The sequence below is a fragment of the Myxine glutinosa genome, chromosome 1 (genome assembly GCF_964187855.1).
Source record: "Myxine glutinosa chromosome 1, kmMyxGlut1.1, whole genome shotgun sequence".
In the NCBI taxonomy this organism is placed as follows: domain Eukaryota; kingdom Metazoa; phylum Chordata; class Myxini; order Myxiniformes; family Myxinidae; genus Myxine; species Myxine glutinosa.
In genome coordinates this window covers 351,664,967-351,682,686 of record NC_136261.1, presented here as the reverse complement: position 1 = coordinate 351,682,686, position 17,720 = coordinate 351,664,967, and the positions used below count along the sequence as shown (strand labels likewise).

The following is a 17,720-nucleotide window of genomic DNA, read 5'->3' as shown; positions in this document are numbered from 1 at the left end:
CATTTAACCGACTTGGTGTTTTATCACAAGTAAACGAATGTGTGGCATGTCATCCTGCTGAGCCCACAATAAGGATGAAACCATGGTCGACAGCTCCACTGTCCTTTACTTTGACCTTTAAAATCCTCAGTTTTTAAAATAAATCAGAATGTGGCCTGCAGAATCCATCTGAAATTGAAGGTGAAATGGTGCGCATGCGCACGTGACACTTAATGCCATCTTTCCTTTATCACAGTGGTTCCCAACCTTTTTGTACTCGCGACCCCTTTCTCAAAACCCCAAAACACACGCGACCCCCCTGCCATCAGCCGTTCAGTTTTACAATTTTTTCTGAGAAGGAAAAGGGAAGAAAGAGAAAACAATCATTAATTCATCAATTATTTACAAATTTTACTACAATATTCCTTGCACATTATAACATTCAGGTAATTTTAGTTAGTTAGTCAAAACAAGCTCATCATTTTTTCTCACTGCCATCCATCGTCACACAATCCATGATCGTCTTTCAGCTCGAAGACACGATTCACGACATTCCCTTGCGACAACCAGCGTACAGCCGTGTAGAAGAGAAGGATCTCATGGTCAGCATCCACGTCTTTGCAGAGTTCTTTGAATGGACGAGTGTTGAGTGCCCCAGCCTTCACGTAATTCACAATTTTGATCACAGAATCGAGCACCTCCCGCAGAGTGGCAGGAAGCGTCTTACTGGCGAGAGCATATCGGTGGATCATGCAGTGGATGCCCTTAGCTTGGGGAGCCAGCTCCTTCACTCTTGTCTGGAATCCTGACTTCGATCCAAGCATAGCTGGTGCTCCGTCCGTACAAACCCCGCACACGTTTCCCCATTGCAGACCTTCGGTATGAAAAAAGGTAGAGACCTTTTCCATGACGTCAACAGCTTTTGTAGTGGTTTCAAGTGCACTACAGAAGAGGAATTCTTCTTTGATGTCGTCTGAATGAATGTACCTCACGAAGAAAAGCAACTGAGAACATGAACTCACATCCGTTGATTTGTCGAGTTGAAAGGGGAACAACGGAGAATCTTTGAAATTCATCCAAAACCTGCTCTTTCACATCCATAGACATATGAGAAATACGCCTCTGAAGAGTATTATTCGACAAAGATACTTGCTGCATCTTCTTCGCGCTGGCTTCCCCGAGAACGAGCTTCACCATCTTCAACATGCAGGGTTTGATAAGTGTCTCTCCAGTGGTGTGAGGCTTTCCAACGCAACTTCATATGAGGCCTCCACTGCTGCTGCACTATGTTGCTGAAAAGACCCACTAGCATCGAGCTTTTGACGTTTGAGAAGAAGCTCATGGCGTTTGAAGAACTCTAAATCCTTCTCTGCGTGTTCCGGAAGCTTCGTCTCTCGGTGACACTTAAGTTTCGAAGGTTTCATCGACTCCGCACTCAGGATAACATGGCACAAGACGCATTGTGGTTTCTCGACGCCGTTGTTGGCGAGTACTGTGGTGAAGCTAATGTTTAGGTAGTCTTCTGAGTATTTGCACCTTTTAGCCATTGCTTCAGATCTGTAAATACAAAAACCCGGAAATAGACTATGTTCATCTCATATCGGCAACACATCGAAAAGAGCGAGCAAAAACTATAGCCAACTCCACAGGCACAACATTATGTTGTGTGTTCTAGGTATCAGCGAAATGAAAGTTTTGGTAATGTTCCCTTCTCCCAAGGCTACCAAGTTCTCCCAAGGCTTCTCGACCCCCCAGCCCACCCTCCGCGACCCCCTGTGGGTCACGACCCACAGGTTGGGAACCCCTGCTTTATCAGGTCAGAAGGGCCTCTTTGGTTATATATTGTCGCGTGACTACCCTTGGTGAACACCGTAGGGTAACACGGATGACCGATTGCGAGACTTTACACTCCCGAGGCGAAAACTCAATGGCGGATTCAAGCTCAACACAAAGTTAAACGCGCGGGAGGCCAGACGCAACGAGCTCCACAGCCTTATCTATTAAAATGAAACACCCAGGAAACTGCGTTCAAATATGTACAGAAAATAATATAAGGATTTATTATTGAAAAGTAATAACAGTGAAAAAAACACGCGCCGGTAATACTAATAACTAAATCGGGACGTCCCCACACGACTGATATCAAACACAAAACGAGGGAGATTAATTACGAAAAGAACACGTCACGTCGTTCAAAATGTACGCGGATTCGGGCTTATCTGGTCTTTCGTCGTCTTTGTGGCTGCCGTCCAACACCGCTCCTTTCGGCCCGATCGCACACCTCGCTCCAAGTTCCACGGCCCTCTGCGTCCGCCTCCAAGCGCCACCAGGCCTCGTCGGTCCAACGGCCCACACACACCACGAGCTCCTTTGCTCCAACGGTCCACCGCAGGGCTGCACGAAGCAACCAAAACCAAGTGCCAACTGCCAACTGCAACGAGCTGTGGTCACGAATGTTCAACGAACCGTGTCCTGTGCCAACTCCGACGAACTGTGCAACGAACCGTGTCCTGTGCCAACTGCCACGAACTCTGGTACGGAACTGTAACAACGAACTCTGCGACTCACTCGAACCCTCTCAACTCTGGACTCCACTCGAACTCTCTCAACTCTGGACTCCACTCGAACTTCCGACTTGATCGCTCATCGACGTGTGTGTCCGTGTTCGAAATGGCGTCCGACCGTCGCCTATATTGGTGGCCGATGACGTCACATTGGCGCACTCCTCAGCCAATCAAAGCCTCCCAACTCGCCCAGGTCACGCCCTCTGCGGCATGCGACTCCTGACATCTCCCGTCCGTGACCCCGCGGTCCTGGCATAACACGTGCCGGCCAGGTTTGTAGGCCTTTTGAGGTGTACACGGTGGCGGCCAATTATGGCGGTGTTTTTGACCTGGTTTCCTGCCAATTTAATACGAAGTCCTTGTCAGGGAAAGGGGATTATTTAATGTTGCGCTAAGGACCTAACTAATGTTTATGTGGTTTGCAGTGCCATAATGGACAAAGGTTTGACTACTAGGTGAGACTCACAGGGGCGTTACCTTTAATCCCTCACTATTTAACACTCGAACCTCCAGGTAGGTCCACAACCATACATCTTACCCCGACAAACGCCTAGACATCAATAACTTATTACATGTAGAGTCCCTGTCACGACAGCCGAATACCTACCTATTCAGATCTACCTAGCTCTAGATGTTACTCTACCAAATTCATAACACAGCCCCCCCCCTGGAACCGTAGCTCCTGCAAGGTTCACCGCAGGCGCTACCATTCCAGCCTTAACACTTACTGTCACACACTTAATTAACCTATGAATTAAATCAGGAAGGGCTGTGGGAAGTGAGTCGGACTACCTACCTACACTTCCTTAACATGCTGAACCCCTTAACCATCATGCAAGTATGTACATTTTCTTCGTTGTTCCTGTGGAGGGAGGAAACAACCAACACACAACACTAACTTAACCACAAAACTTAACCATCTTTCCAAACTCAAAACTCTAACCTTTGTACATACCCCGGTCTACAGACCGCGTCCCCCGGTGGATGCCACAAGACTCAGCCTTACCTGCGGGGCCATCCCCAATGCATCCCCCTAAATTTCCTCGGGCCCTGTCCAGATGTTACAGGTGAGTGACACGGCTCGGTGGATTTCGCCCACATTCATGCTACACAGACCCCTTAACCACTCATTCTCATTCCATAGGTCATCAAGGCATTGCAAAAATCAACAAAGCACTTATTCCCAATACACCCCCTGCAGGACCATGGCATTGATGTCATTCACGTGTGTGTGCATTCCTCAACTAGGCAGCGGGGAGGTACCGCACAAAAAGATGGTGGGGGCGCATCAGGCTGTGGTGCCCGCAGTCCCAAAAACAAGTCAACCGACTTACAAGTTCATTGCCCCCCCCCCTTTACCTCTTGGCCCCATGACAGCCCAACAGCCCCTTTCCGCCGTTACCTCGCCGGTGAGGGTCTCCACACACACCAGGCTCCTTTGCCTCCTGCTTTCGCGCAGCAACACGGGTCACCGGGGGACTTCCTCACCCCGCGGCGCCCAACCAGACCCTCCACCGACGAGCTCCAATTTCCAGTTACCACCGGCTGCCAGGGGTAATTGCCGCAGAGGGGGGCCCGCAGGCATCGCTCCTCAGAGCTTGCTCTGTACCTGCGGACACACACACCTTCCCCACCCATGGTCCCCAAAACACACTTCCTCCCCCGCTGCCATTCAATTCTCCACACAACTCAGCACAATTCAGTACAATTCATAGATGGTGTAAAAGGTGTTACAAGGCTTGCCATGGCCTGCCAATGTGAAATCCCATTCACAGTTCGAATCATTAAATCCTTACACCTTTCCATTAGCACATTTCCAAAAAGCACAATTTATCGCCCCTCATTATCTCCAATAATCATCACTCACTCTCCAGGTTCCACTCTCACGACCACATCAAAACACCTAACCACAATACAAAAACATACGCCACCCACAAGACACTGTGGCTCCCATTCCATCCCCTCACCGGCCATGTCATCACTCTCACCCGCCTCCCAACTCCAAATTACATGTCCCCAATTTCCCAAAGCAAATCCTGAAGCCTGGGACAGTACTCCTCAAAACACTCACCTCAAGTGCAGGTAGTTGCAGGTTGGTCAGGTTCAAAGGTGCCATCCACCCATACAATTCCCAAAATTTCACATTGGGCCAACCAAATACTTCCAAATTTCTCTTTTGTCCCCACTACACTGGCAGGTATGTGGATCCGCATCCAACGGTGATCATCACTACACTACCTGTGGCCACGACAGCTCTGCACCTCTACCGTGCAAGGGTCACCGGGACAAGGTGAGCAGTCAAAACGCCAACATGGCCCATGAGTGTCCATAAGGGCGCGACCCACCATCCATCCTTCGGCCCCCCTGCGAGGAACACAGCTGCAGCAGCCCCAGCTGGCCAATGTGGTGAGCACTTGCTGCCACAACACACACTACCGCACACACAACCTCGGCCCTGGGGGGCACGGTCGCAGTGCGTGGCATCCCTACAGCCACGTCCCCTGCACCTCCCCATCATCCCCCAGTCCGACTACAGAACTGCAGCCCCCCAGTGCTCACCCACACTTGACCACACCAAGGTCCAGTCAACAGCCATGCTCCACCAGGAGACCCACCCAGAAGACATGGTCCACACACCTCGGACACGCACAGCACCACGTTGACCCTCAGGCTACACAACTACATCCCCATCATCCCGCGTCCCAAATATCAGCACAGTTGCCCCCGCAACCAGTTGAAAGCTGTGTCTTGCTACCCTATTAATTTCATCACAGCCTCCAACACTTTGGTCTACACACCTGGATCAATAATGGCGTCACTGTACAGTGTCCACCATGGCATTTCAAAATCCACCCTTAAATTTCCATCTAACCCACAGATTACCCATGCCAACCATTTGTCACATTTCACTAACCTCACCAAAGAAGGATGCTTTGCCATACACATGCCAGCCGAGCATGGCCCCTATGCTCGGCTCGTTACACATCTACCGATTCACATCCCCATGGCTCTCTTCCCAACCCGAGAGTCCATAAATCATAACGGAGCATCTGTGGAAGGTCACTCACACCATCACGTTCCACAGATGCCCCAATGGTTGTCCGGCAGGCTATCTCCATCCCTGTCCATTCGGTTTGACCCGCGTCCATAGACCAACCACCATGCCAGGTCACCACATGCTGGTTGTCCCAGAGTCTCAGGGAGAGGGTGTCAGGTCGCATGCCCGGGTGATCACTACATCAGGCCCAAGCTGGCCATCTGCGGTGCCACCACCAAAGCGCGACCCACAACACCTCCCCCTAGTGGTCCTCAATATTTGCCATCCCAGGCTTGAGAAACCACCTCGGACCTCCCTGGAGGTCTTAACCCCCACCAGGGTCCGGTGACCCTGCCGGCCCGAGCCACCAGCTCGGACGGCGCCCCGATGGACAAGGGACGCCACACTCCACCAGACCCCCCGTGGGACCCAGCTCGTACCTCGACACCCAAGGCTGGACCCCACGTCCAAATCTCGCCATCACAGCCCCCCAGCTGGCTGGCATACCCAAATTTTGAAAGGGGCAACTTTGGCCCGAGGCCATCACCCATGACCTCTCCATGTCCAGATCCCGCAGCCCGGGGACCAATCCCCACCATGGCTGCTCCAAATCAAGTTCCCATTGTAATTTTATTTTAAATTTTATTTTACAAATTTTCATTCCCACTGCCAAACCGCAGCTGCAGGGAACAACCTCTACCACCGGTTGTTCTGCCCCTCCCTGCAGTTGATCCAAATTCCCTACAGGGACCAAATCTCCAGAAGCTCTATCTCCCGATCCTCCAAGATCCAAATCCAGCCCGGAGCCAACACACTCCCCCAACTGGTTGTCCAATTTTGGAGCCTCGGTTTCCAAATAGCAGTGTACAGTGAGCGTCCCCTCGGTCATTCCAACCACCTCCTCGGACCAACTCACCTCATGTCCCAGGCTCCTTTGGGCCTGAACAAGCTCTACCTCCATGGGACTGTCACAGGTCTCCAGCCGCTGGATCAAATCATCCTCATCATTACAAATCATTCCTGGCCCCGCCAGGCTTTGATCAATATCCCCAATAAATACCTGGTCCGGCTCCATTGCACGGACCCCCAAAAACTCTACCCCCTCTTGCTCCGCACCACCGCCCTGGTGCTGCACAATTCCAAATTCATCCCCCGGTTGGGGTGTTGTGACATCCACACGGTCCCGATAAACAACCAGGCCAGAATGTGGGAAACATTCCCCATTACAACTCTCACATTCCAAATTTCCTTCCCCGCTCACCTGTGGACACTCCACGTTTACCTGCAGGCCTTCCCCATCTACCTGTACACATTCCCCATCCACCTGTGGACATTCCCCGTCCACCTCTGCACCTGCAGTCTCCCCATCATCCCCCATTTTATTTGCCAGCCCATTAATTTTAATACTCAATCGATCACTCATTTCCTTTATTCCTTCCCTCCATTCCTTACTCATTTTATTTTCCAGCCCGTCAATTTTTCGAAGCAATTGACCCCACATCTGGTCGGTTGTCGGGGCCGTTCCTACTGCTCCCGACTCCCCGGTGGGGGAGGGGGATAAGTTGGTGCTCGGGACGAGGGAGGTTCCAAGGCTCACCTCTGCATCTAATTCCCCTATTTCCGGCTCACTCCCGACGCTGACGGAGGCCTCGCTGCGTACTTCCATCTCATCAATTTCCGACATCCGCTTTCCGGAAGATTGTTTCCCGCGCGCGTATTTATTTTAATAATTCCTGAAACAATTTAAATTTGACGAAGACGCGATATCGCGCTCCGTTTGCCCGATTGATTATTAAATTTCTCCGCCTCGACTATAAAAATTTTGCGTTCGAACGTCGGGCGCAATGTACGCCCGACCGTGTCGATGTCTCCCCGCGGACAAAAAAATTTGTCCGACCGTGTCGATGTCTCGCCGCGGACAAAAAAATTTGTCCGACGGGTTCAAATCCCACTCCTGACACCACTTGTCGCGTGACTACCCTTGGTGAACACCGTAGGGTAACACGGATGACCGATTGCGAGACTTTACACTCCCGAGGCGAAAACTCAATGGCGGATTCAAGCTCAACACAAAGTTAAACGCGCGGGAGGCCAGACGCAACGAGCTCCACAGCCTTATCTATCTATAATTCCAGTAATCTCTGTGTGTCTGTGTGTCTGTGTGTCTGTGTGTCTGTGTGTCTGTGTGTCTGTGTGTCTGTGTGTCTGTGTGTCTGTGTGTCTGTGTGTCTGTGACCGCTGTTTCTCGACAACCACGGGTCCGATATACTTGAAACTTGCCAGGTATATTGCTGGGGACCCGAGGATGTGCCTTTTCAAGGTTTCATATTAATCGGACAATTACTTACCGAGCTATGTCCAAAAAACGATTCAACCAATCAGAGAGCAGCGAGCTATCACGTGTGCCGAACGTGGCGATCAGACTCTGCCTCGGACGGCACATTTGACAGCGTATTCATTTATTTCACGTTGGAAAACTATGTTGCCGTTAAACTATGTTTTAAAACGAATTCAAACTGCGATTAAATTAAAACGATTCATCCTAACTGCGATTTGCGAACTTCCGGACAGTGAAGACTGTCCGGCAGCACGCTTTCCGGCAGCCAATCACAGAACGCTTTGTTGCGTAGGCGTGGCCGATGTGAGACGAGCGGAGCTGAGCGCGTTACGAGCTGACCGCCATTACGGTACGTAATTCGATTTCTTATGCGCATTATTTCTCCCAATTCAGTCAGAGCGAAGGGCGGAAGCGAAGAGCGTTGTTTTTTTTGTTTACGGGCGTACGGGCGGGGTAGAGCGTACGGGTAGCGTTTTTTATTTTTTTTGGCAAGGAACAGGCACCCACGTACGGGCAATGCCCTAGTCTATTAAAATGAAACACCCAGGAAACTGCGTTCAAATATGTACAGAAAATAATATAAGGATTTATTATTGAAAAGTAATAACAGTGAAAAAAACACGCGCCGGTAATACTAATAACTAAATCGGGACGTCCCCACACGACTGATATCAAACACAAAACGAGGGAGATTAATTACGAAAAGAACACGTCACGTCGTTCAAAATGTACGCGGATTCGGGCTTATCTGGTCTTTCGTCGTCTTTGTGGCTGCCGTCCAACACCGCTCCTTTCGGCCCGATCGCACACCTCGCTCCAAGTTCCACGGCCCTCTGCGTCCGCCTCCAAGCGCCACCAGGCCTCGTCGGTCCAACGGCCCACACACACCACGAGCTCCTTTGCTCCAACGGTCCACCGCAGGGCTGCACGAAGCAACCAAAACCAAGTGCCAACTGCCAACTGCAACGAGCTGTGGTCACGAATGTTCAACGAACCGTGTCCTGTGCCAACTCCGACGAACTGTGCAACGAACCGTGTCCTGTGCCAACTGCCACGAACTCTGGTACGGAACTGTAACAACGAACTCTGCGACTCACTCGAACCCTCTCAACTCTGGACTCCACTCGAACTCTCTCAACTCTGGACTCCACTCGAACTTCCGACTTGATCGCTCATCGACGTGTGTGTCCGTGTTCGAAATGGCGTCCGACCGTCGCCTATATTGGTGGCCGATGACGTCACATTGGCGCACTCCTCAGCCAATCAAAGCCTCCCAACTCGCCCAGGTCACGCCCTCTGCGGCATGCGACTCCTGACATCTCCCGTCCGTGACCCCGCGGTCCTGGCATAACACGTGCCGGCCAGGTTTGTAGGCCTTTTGAGGTGTACACGGTGGCGGCCAATTATGGCGGTGTTTTTGACCTGGTTTCCTGCCAATTTAATACGAAGTCCTTGTCAGGGAAAGGGGATTATTTAATGTTGCGCTAAGGACCTAACTAATGTTTATGTGGTTTGCAGTGCCATAATGGACAAAGGTTTGACTACTAGGTGAGACTCACAGGGGCGTTACCTTTAATCCCTCACTATTTAACACTCGAACCTCCAGGTAGGTCCACAACCATACATCTTACCCCGACAAACGCCTAGACATCAATAACTTATTACATGTAGAGTCCCTGTCACGACAGCCGAATACCTACCTATTCAGATCTACCTAGCTCTAGATGTTACTCTACCAAATTCATAACAATATTGTTGTAGTCACCCAGTCATGCCAGTTGCCTGATATGAGTCCAGATATGAGTGCGACAAAAAGGGTTGGTGGCAGGAAGGGCATCCGGCCGTAAAACATTGCTTCAAAAAGGGGACCGAAAAACAACAACAACCACAGTCCCCGAAAAAGGCCACCCCCGCTTGCGGGGGAAAAATGGCCTCTAAAGGTGGTTTTTTCACCCAGTCATGCCAGTTGCCTGATATGAGTCCAGTGAGTCGCCTCAATGCAACTGTAATGGTCAACCGGTTTTAAGACCCCCAGACGGCTCACGTGTCCTCTAGTCACGATATGGTACTGATTGGGATCTACACTAATTAGCACCAGCGCTACGCTAATTCAGTTGAGCTGGGAAGCGCTATGCTAATTAGCACCACATGCCTCATCCTAATTAGGGCGAGCAAGCCAGAGGCTTGTGGCACTGCCTGGGTGTGCAGTGTTTAATAACTGAAGCCAATTAACCCTCAATGGACTGTCCTTAATTACCAGAGGAGGGACCACGACAACCTGAATTCACCCCGAGACCAGGTATGTTTAATTAAGCAATAATCAATGCTCACGGGGAAGGAAATACAAGGAGCAATCAACAAATAATGATGCAACAAACTAATATCCCTTATGCACTACCGATATGTGCCCAACAAACCAAATTAACAATCAGAGATCCTTAAATATCTAAGCCTTAGGGAGTCTGTCAGACATACCACAAGAGACAGACAATCGGAAATCCACAAGACACGGTGTCCGGGGTAAACCCAGCAGAGGTGGGAAGGAGTCTGTAGTTCGAATCCCTGGCAAGGCAGCACACAATGGATCTTCCCACTTGCCCGCTGGCTGAGGAGAGGAGAGGGAGTGGCCTCGACTTCATTGGGGGCATGACTCTGGCTCACCGGGAGCGAGCGAGAAACAAAGCTTTTTCCTCCGAAAATTCCAGAGAACTATCAATTATATCCTTGCTCCACCCTTTGAAACATACCTGTGAGAAAGGGACAATGAATGTGCATTTGCACAACGAAAGAGTTGGAGAAAATTCGAATTTTGTAGTTGGAGAAAGACGAATTTCTCAGTTCGCCTAAAAAGCTGAGATCTTGGAGTTTTCTGGAATACAAACTGCAAGGGACATGGACCAGTCAGTGCAAGGCTTGTGGGTGGGGTGTGCGTGGCGTGTCCTAACCGACCTCCCTGATCATCCCCGTCAGTGAGGGAAGGTCATACCTAGAGCCATTATACCAAGAAATGTCACGTGCAGGTCTTGTAACTGTTTCCTGCACAGGGTAAGTTTAAGATGATATTTACTATTAATCATGTTTGGGAGGGTGTAGGGCAGGTGGGAGTTATATGGGCTCCGTGTGCCAATATTAATATATGTTTTGCTTTGCCAAATGAGAGGGTATTGCATTTGGGTCCGTTTGTCTGTTTCTTTGTGTGTCCGCACAGAATGTGCTACTGTAGGGCACAAAGGCCACTTGGTGGTAGCCAGTATTACACGTTATCTTTTTTCAGCTAAGTACCTCTCTATACAGTATGTATGTACAATGTTTAGTGGTGCCAAAGCAGGCTCACAGCAAGGATAATGCCAGATGGTTTTCCTTTGTCTTCTCAGTAGTGGTCAGGGCAGGAATCTGTAATTTGTTCAAGGTAACGATGGTATCTCACCTACTCTACATGAAATACACCGTGGTATGGCCTAAATCGGACTATATTGACATCGTCGAGTCAGCCAATGACATTTTCCTAGCAGCAAGCACTGACTAGTTCCTAGCTGGACAAATGAAAATTTGAGCCAAAAAATTTAATGGAATCGTAATTCCGCACATGATGAACTCATTTAATCTAATGGAGTCAGTCATTTATGTAGATAAGCAACATTATTACCCATTAGTGCCAGAAAGAATGCCTTTTCATCAAAATGGGTGATTTTTCACAATAAAGGGTGCCTTTCACCAAAAAAGGTGAATTTCATCAAAATGGGGGACTTTCATCAAAATGGGCGGCTTTCATCAAAATGGGCGACTTTCATCAAAATGGGTGACTTTCATCAAAATGGGTGACTTTCATCAAAATGGGTGACTTTCATCAAAATGTGCGGCTTTCATCAAAATGGGCGACGTTCATCAAAATGGGCGACGTTCATCAAAATGGGCGACTTTCATCAAAATGGGCGACTTTCATCAAAATGGGCGACTTTCATCAAAATGGGCGACTTTCATCAAAATGGGCGACTTTCATCAAAATGGGCGACTTTCATCAAAATTGGTGACTTTCATCAAAATGGGCGACTTTCATCAAAATGGGCGACTTTCATCAAAATGGGCGACTTTCATCAAAATGGGCGACTTTCATCAAAACGGGCGACTTTCATCAAAACGGGCGACTTTCATCAAAACGGGCGACTTTCATCAAAACGGGCGACTTTCATCAAAACGGGCGACTTTCATCAAAACGGGCGACTTTCATCAAAACGGGCGACTTTTTTTTTTTTTTTTTTTTTTTTTTTTTTTTTTTTTTTTTTTTTTTTTTTTTTTTTTTTTTTTTTTTTTTTTTTTTTTTTTTTTTTTTTTTTTTTTTTTTTTTTTTTTTTTTTTTTTTTTGTATACAAGATCGAGGCTCGTGAAAGAGCGAACATTAATCACACAGAAAGACAAACCGACACATAAAACATATAACATAGGGAGCGGTAGACAAGATGGGGAGAGAGGGGGAAGGACACAAACACAACATTTGAGAGCAGGGACCGAGAGACATGGAGACATCGAGAGATCTGAGAGAGGGCGAGGGCTTTGGGGGGGGGGGGGCGTGGGAAGGGGCCAGTGGGAGAGGTATAAAACATATGGACACTGCCAGGACTTCCAGGAAAGAAGTTGGAATTTCAAACAAGGTGGATCTGGGGTGAATTAGCGGGGGTAGAAAAGATCAAGGTTTTGGATGGGGGAAGATAAGAGATGGTGGTGAACAGCTGTTTTAAAGACCTGGAGGGAGGAGTGGGATTGAAGGGAGTGAGGTAGTTTGTTCCAGAGGCGGGAGAAAAGAGGAATGAAAGAGTGAAGGTGAGCGGAGAGCCGAGATTTCGGCAGTTTAACCATCAGAGGGTTGCTGGCAGATCTTGTGCGACCTGTAGGAATATTTGGGGGACAGAGCACAGAGAGAGCTGGGGGTGCAAGGCCGGAGAGGAGTCGGTAGAAGACAGAAAGACCACCTACCTGCCTGCGGTGAGTGAGTGAAAGGCCCTCAGAGATAGCTTCATCGCGGGAGATTCCAATAATTCTGAAAGCTTTGGTTTCAACAGCGTGAAGCCGAGCTAGGTGTGAGGCAGGAGCACCGGCCCATAGGGGAGAACAGTATTCCATTGAGCTGCGGATGAAAGCCTTGTATGTGGTGAGGAGCTCAGGTGTGCCGAGGAAGGACTTCGCACGACGGAGGATGCCCAGTCGGCGACTGGCTTTGGAGGCCAGCTTGGAAATGTGGTTTTCCCAAGAAAGATCATGGCAGATAGTGAGACCCAAAATCTTGAGCGACAGAACTTCTTGGAGAGGATTGTTGAGAAAGTAGATGGGAGGGTTGTCCAGTCGATCTTTTCGGAGAGACATAGTAAGAGTGTGAGATTTGTCAGGATTGAAAGACATGTTCCACTTGTTTGACCAGTCTGTGATTTTGTCCAGGTCTTCAGAGAGTGAGGAGGCAGCAGACTGCCGATCTGAGGGAAGAGGAATGGAGCGGCAGAGAGTGGAGTCATCAGCAAAGAGATAGAGAGGATTTTCGAGAGAGTCAGAGAGATCATTGATGAAGACCAGAAAAAGCACGGGGCCCAGAACACTGCCTTGGGGAACTCCAGCCTGAACAGGAAGAGGAGATGAGAGAAACCCATTCAGGGCCACACGTTGACGACGACTAGAGAGGAAGTCCGCCAGCCATGCGTGGAGATTTCCATGGATACCAAAGGAGGAGAGTTTGGTGAGCAGAGCGGGGTGCCAGACCGTGTCGAAGGCACGTGATATGTCGAGGGAGACAGCTCTAATTTCCTGTTTGGCATTGAGGACCTCCATCCATTGTTGAGACAGCAGAAGCAGCATGTCCAGAGTAGAGTGACCTGGTCTGAAACCAAATTGATGATCAGAGATCAAGCCATTGGAGAAGAGGAAAGATTTCATATCAGAAGCAATGATGGATTCCATGACTTTGCTGATAATTGGGAGAAGGCTGATTGGTCTGTAGTTGCTAGGATCTGTTTTTGCACCTTTTTTGTGCAAAGCGGTGATGTTGGCTGATTTCCAAGCAGATGGCAGTTGACCTTGAGCAAAAGAGAGGGTGAAGAGAACAGAGAGAGGGTGAGATAGAGCAGCAGAGCAGGATTTTAGGACCCGTGGGCTGATGCCGTCGGGTCCAGTTGCAGAATCAGTGTCGAGGGTTGACAGAAACTTTTCCACCTTGTCAGGAGGAAAGGACACGGAGTCCAGGAGCAGCAGGGTACGACTGGGTATGGTGGGTACAGAGAGGGATGGGTTTGGGACACAAGATTTAGAGGCAAACACAGAGTTGAGGCATTCAGCTTTTTCACGTGCGGAGTCAGCTGTGTAGCCGTTTGAGGTAAGGGAGGGGATGGAGGGGGAACAAACACCAGAAACGGATTTGACCAGACGCCACCAGGATTTGGAAGAGGGAGACAGATAAGAGAGTTCGGTCTTGAGAACGGAGAGATATTGTTTCCTGGCTCTCCTGAGGGTGGACACACACTTGTTTCGGGCTTTGTGAAAGGAAATGAGATTTCCTTCCGTTGGATTTGCTTTCCAGGAGACGAAGGCAAGTTGTTTCTGGGCAACAGCCTCACCACAAGATTCCGTGTACCATGGACGGGAGGAAGGGTATGACAACTGAAGACGAGATGGGATAAATCTGTGCATGAGAGAGAGCAATTTACTTTGGAAGAATTCCCAGGATGAGTTGATGTCAGAGGTGGTAGAGATGGGAGACCAGTCCAGATGATTGATGGCTGCTTGAAGACCGTGCCAGTTGGCCTGAGTGAAATGCCACTTTCATCAAAACGGGCGACTTTCATTAAAACGGGCGACTTTCATCAAAACGGGCGACTTTCATTAAAACGGGCGACTTTCATCAAAACGGGCGACTTTCATCAAAATGGGTGACTTTCATCAAAACTGGCGACTTTCATCAAAACGGGCGACTTTCATCAAAACGGGCGACTTTCATTAAAACGGGCGACTTTCATTAAAACGGGCGACTTTCATCAAAACGGGTGACTTTCATCAAAACGGGCGACTTTCAGCAAAATCGGTGACTTTCATCAAAATGGGCGACGTTCATCAAAATGGGCGACGTTCATCAAAATGGGCGACTTTCATCAAAATGGGCGACTTTCATCAAAATGGGCGACTTTCATCAAAATGGGCGACGTTCATCAAAATGGGCGACTTTCATCAAAATGGGCGACTTTCATCAAAATGGGCGACTTTCATCAAAATTGGCGACTTTCATCAAAATGGGCGACTTTCATCAAAATGGGCGACTTTCATCAAAATGGGTGACTTTCATCAAAATGGGCGACTTTCATCAAAACGGGCGACTTTCATCAAAACGGGCGACTTTCATCAAAACGGGCGACTTTCATCAAAACGGGCGACTTTCATCAAAATGGGCGACGTTCATCAAAATGGGCGACGTTCATCAAAATGGGCGACTTTCATCAAAATGGGCGACTTTCATCAAAATGGGCGACTTTCATCAAAATGGGCGACGTTCATCAAAATGGGCGACTTTCATCAAAATGGGCGACTTTCATCAAAATGGGCGACTTTCATCAAAATTGGCGACTTTCATCAAAATGGGCGACTTTCATCAAAATGGGCGACTTTCATCAAAATGGGCGACTTTCATCAAAATGGGCGACTTTCATCAAAACGGGCGACTTTCATCAAAACGGGCGACTTTCATCAAAACGGGCGACTTTCATCAAAACGGGCGACTTTCATCAAAACGGGCGACTTTCATCAAAACGGGCGACTTTCATCAAAACGGGCGACTTTCATCAAAACGGGCGACTTTCATTAAAACGGGCGACTTTCATCAAAACGGGCGACTTTCATCAAAACGGGCGACTTTCATCAAAACGGGCGACTTTCATCAAAACGGGCGACTTTCATTAAAACGGGCGACTTTCATCAAAACGGGCGACTTTCATCAAAACGGGCGACTTTCATCAAAACGGGCGACTTTCATTAAAACGGGCGACTTTCATTAAAACGGGCGACTTTCATCAAAACGGGTGACTTTCATCAAAACGGGCGACTTTCAGCAAAATCGGTGACTTTCATCAAAATGGGTCACTTTTATCAAAATTGGTGCCTTTTCATCAAAATGGGTTCCTTTTCACAATAAAGGGTGCCTTTTCATCAAAAAGGTGCCATTTTCATCAAAATGGGTGCCTTTTCACAAAAAGGGTGCCTTTCATCAAAATGGGTGCCTTTTCACAATAAAGGGTACCTTTTAATCAAAATGGGTGCCTTTTCACAACAAAGGGTACCTTTTCAACAAAATGGGTGCCTTTTCACAACAAAGGGTGCCTTTCATCAAAATGGGTGCGTTTTCACAACAAAAGGTGCCTTTCATCAAAATGGGTGCCTTCGCACAATAAAGGGTACCTTTTCAACAAAATGGGTGCCTTTCATCAAAATGGGTGCCTTTTCACAACAAAGGGTGCCTTTCATCAAAATGGGTGCCTTTTCACAACAAAGGGTGCCTTTAATCAAAATGGGTGCCTTTTCACAAAAAAGGGTGCCTTTCATCAAAATGGGTGATTTTCACAATAAAGGGTGCCTTTTCGTTTGAGAGACTCTTCTAAAACGACCTCAAACGAACCTTAAACACCAATAAAAATATGAAGATTCAATTTACTCAAGATCACGACTTAAGATTCGTCAAAATTTGCCTTTTTTGGCCTTATTGTTGAATAAAATTGGAACTAGTGAAAGAGCTAATTATCTCAGAGAAGTATTTTTATTGCTTTACCCAGGAAAGAAGCCCGGTCTTGGCTTTATGGTTCGGCTGGGGCTTGAGATCTCCGGCTCTTGAGTTTGAGCCCCTGTTGTGCCCTTAAATAACACCAAGGGGGTTGACTCAGCTTGTCATCCTTCTGAGGTCGGCAAAATGCGTACCAGCTTACTGACACAGCCACGCTTCCAGCAATGTGCAACCAGCAGGCACAGGCTCCATACGAAATGATGACCTAAGGAAGGTATTTTTCACTCATGTTAGCTCATTATCCACACAACAGATATACAATATTTTCGAGAAATGGACAAAATAACGTGTCCAACCTGGTTTTTTGTGCGAGATGAAATACGAAACAATAAAGGAGAAAATGTTCACGCCACAGTGCCATCAAGAGATCATTCTGGAAAGATGAACTCGGATGACTGTGAGCAGGAGGATGTCTGACTGGGAGGATGCAACTTGTAAGTACGTGTGGTGGGGTACCCAAGGCCCAGGGATCTTCATTTAGTGGGGAAGGAACAATTATTATTCGTAATTTATATCAATAACTTGAACATTTAAGAGTAGGCGTTCCATATTTGCAGGTGACGCTAAAACATGGAGGTAAGTTAGATCACCAGAGGGTGATTGGATTCAGGAAAGTCTGGATTGGTACTTTAATCACTTAATGCACTAACTGGAATGGCACTCGGCAGAGCATACCTCCACCAGACTGAACAGTTTACGTTTTGTATCCTACTGATAGGCCGGATCTGGATCTGACATGAACCAAAATCGAATTGGCTTTTTCTTCTCAACTAACCAACTCTTACCCAACCAGGTTTTGTCACACCTCGTCCACAACTTTTTGAAATAACATTATATATATATATATATTAGTAAGGGCATTTTATGAGATATTTCACAAATCTGTTAACTAAATTGTTACCAAAAAATTTCTTCACCAATATGTTTGTAAAGGTGTGTAATAACATGTGTTAAAATGTTGAAGTTCAACTCCCGTGGGAAACCCAGAAAAAAAGCTGT

At 48.1% G+C, this 17,720-nt stretch overlaps 1 long non-coding RNA gene across 1 annotated transcript; it reads right to left on the bottom strand.

The window, feature by feature from the left end:
- Positions 1-369: 369 nt before the first annotated feature.
- LOC137413505 (uncharacterized) lies at positions 370-17,464 on the bottom strand. Its single transcript, XR_013621821.1, has 3 exons — positions 17,018-17,464; positions 16,710-16,926; positions 370-1,536 (listed from the first exon to the last, which is right to left on the bottom strand). It is a non-coding gene; the product is annotated as an uncharacterized LOC137413505 (long non-coding RNA).
- Between the last annotated feature and the right edge of the window lie 256 nt (positions 17,465-17,720).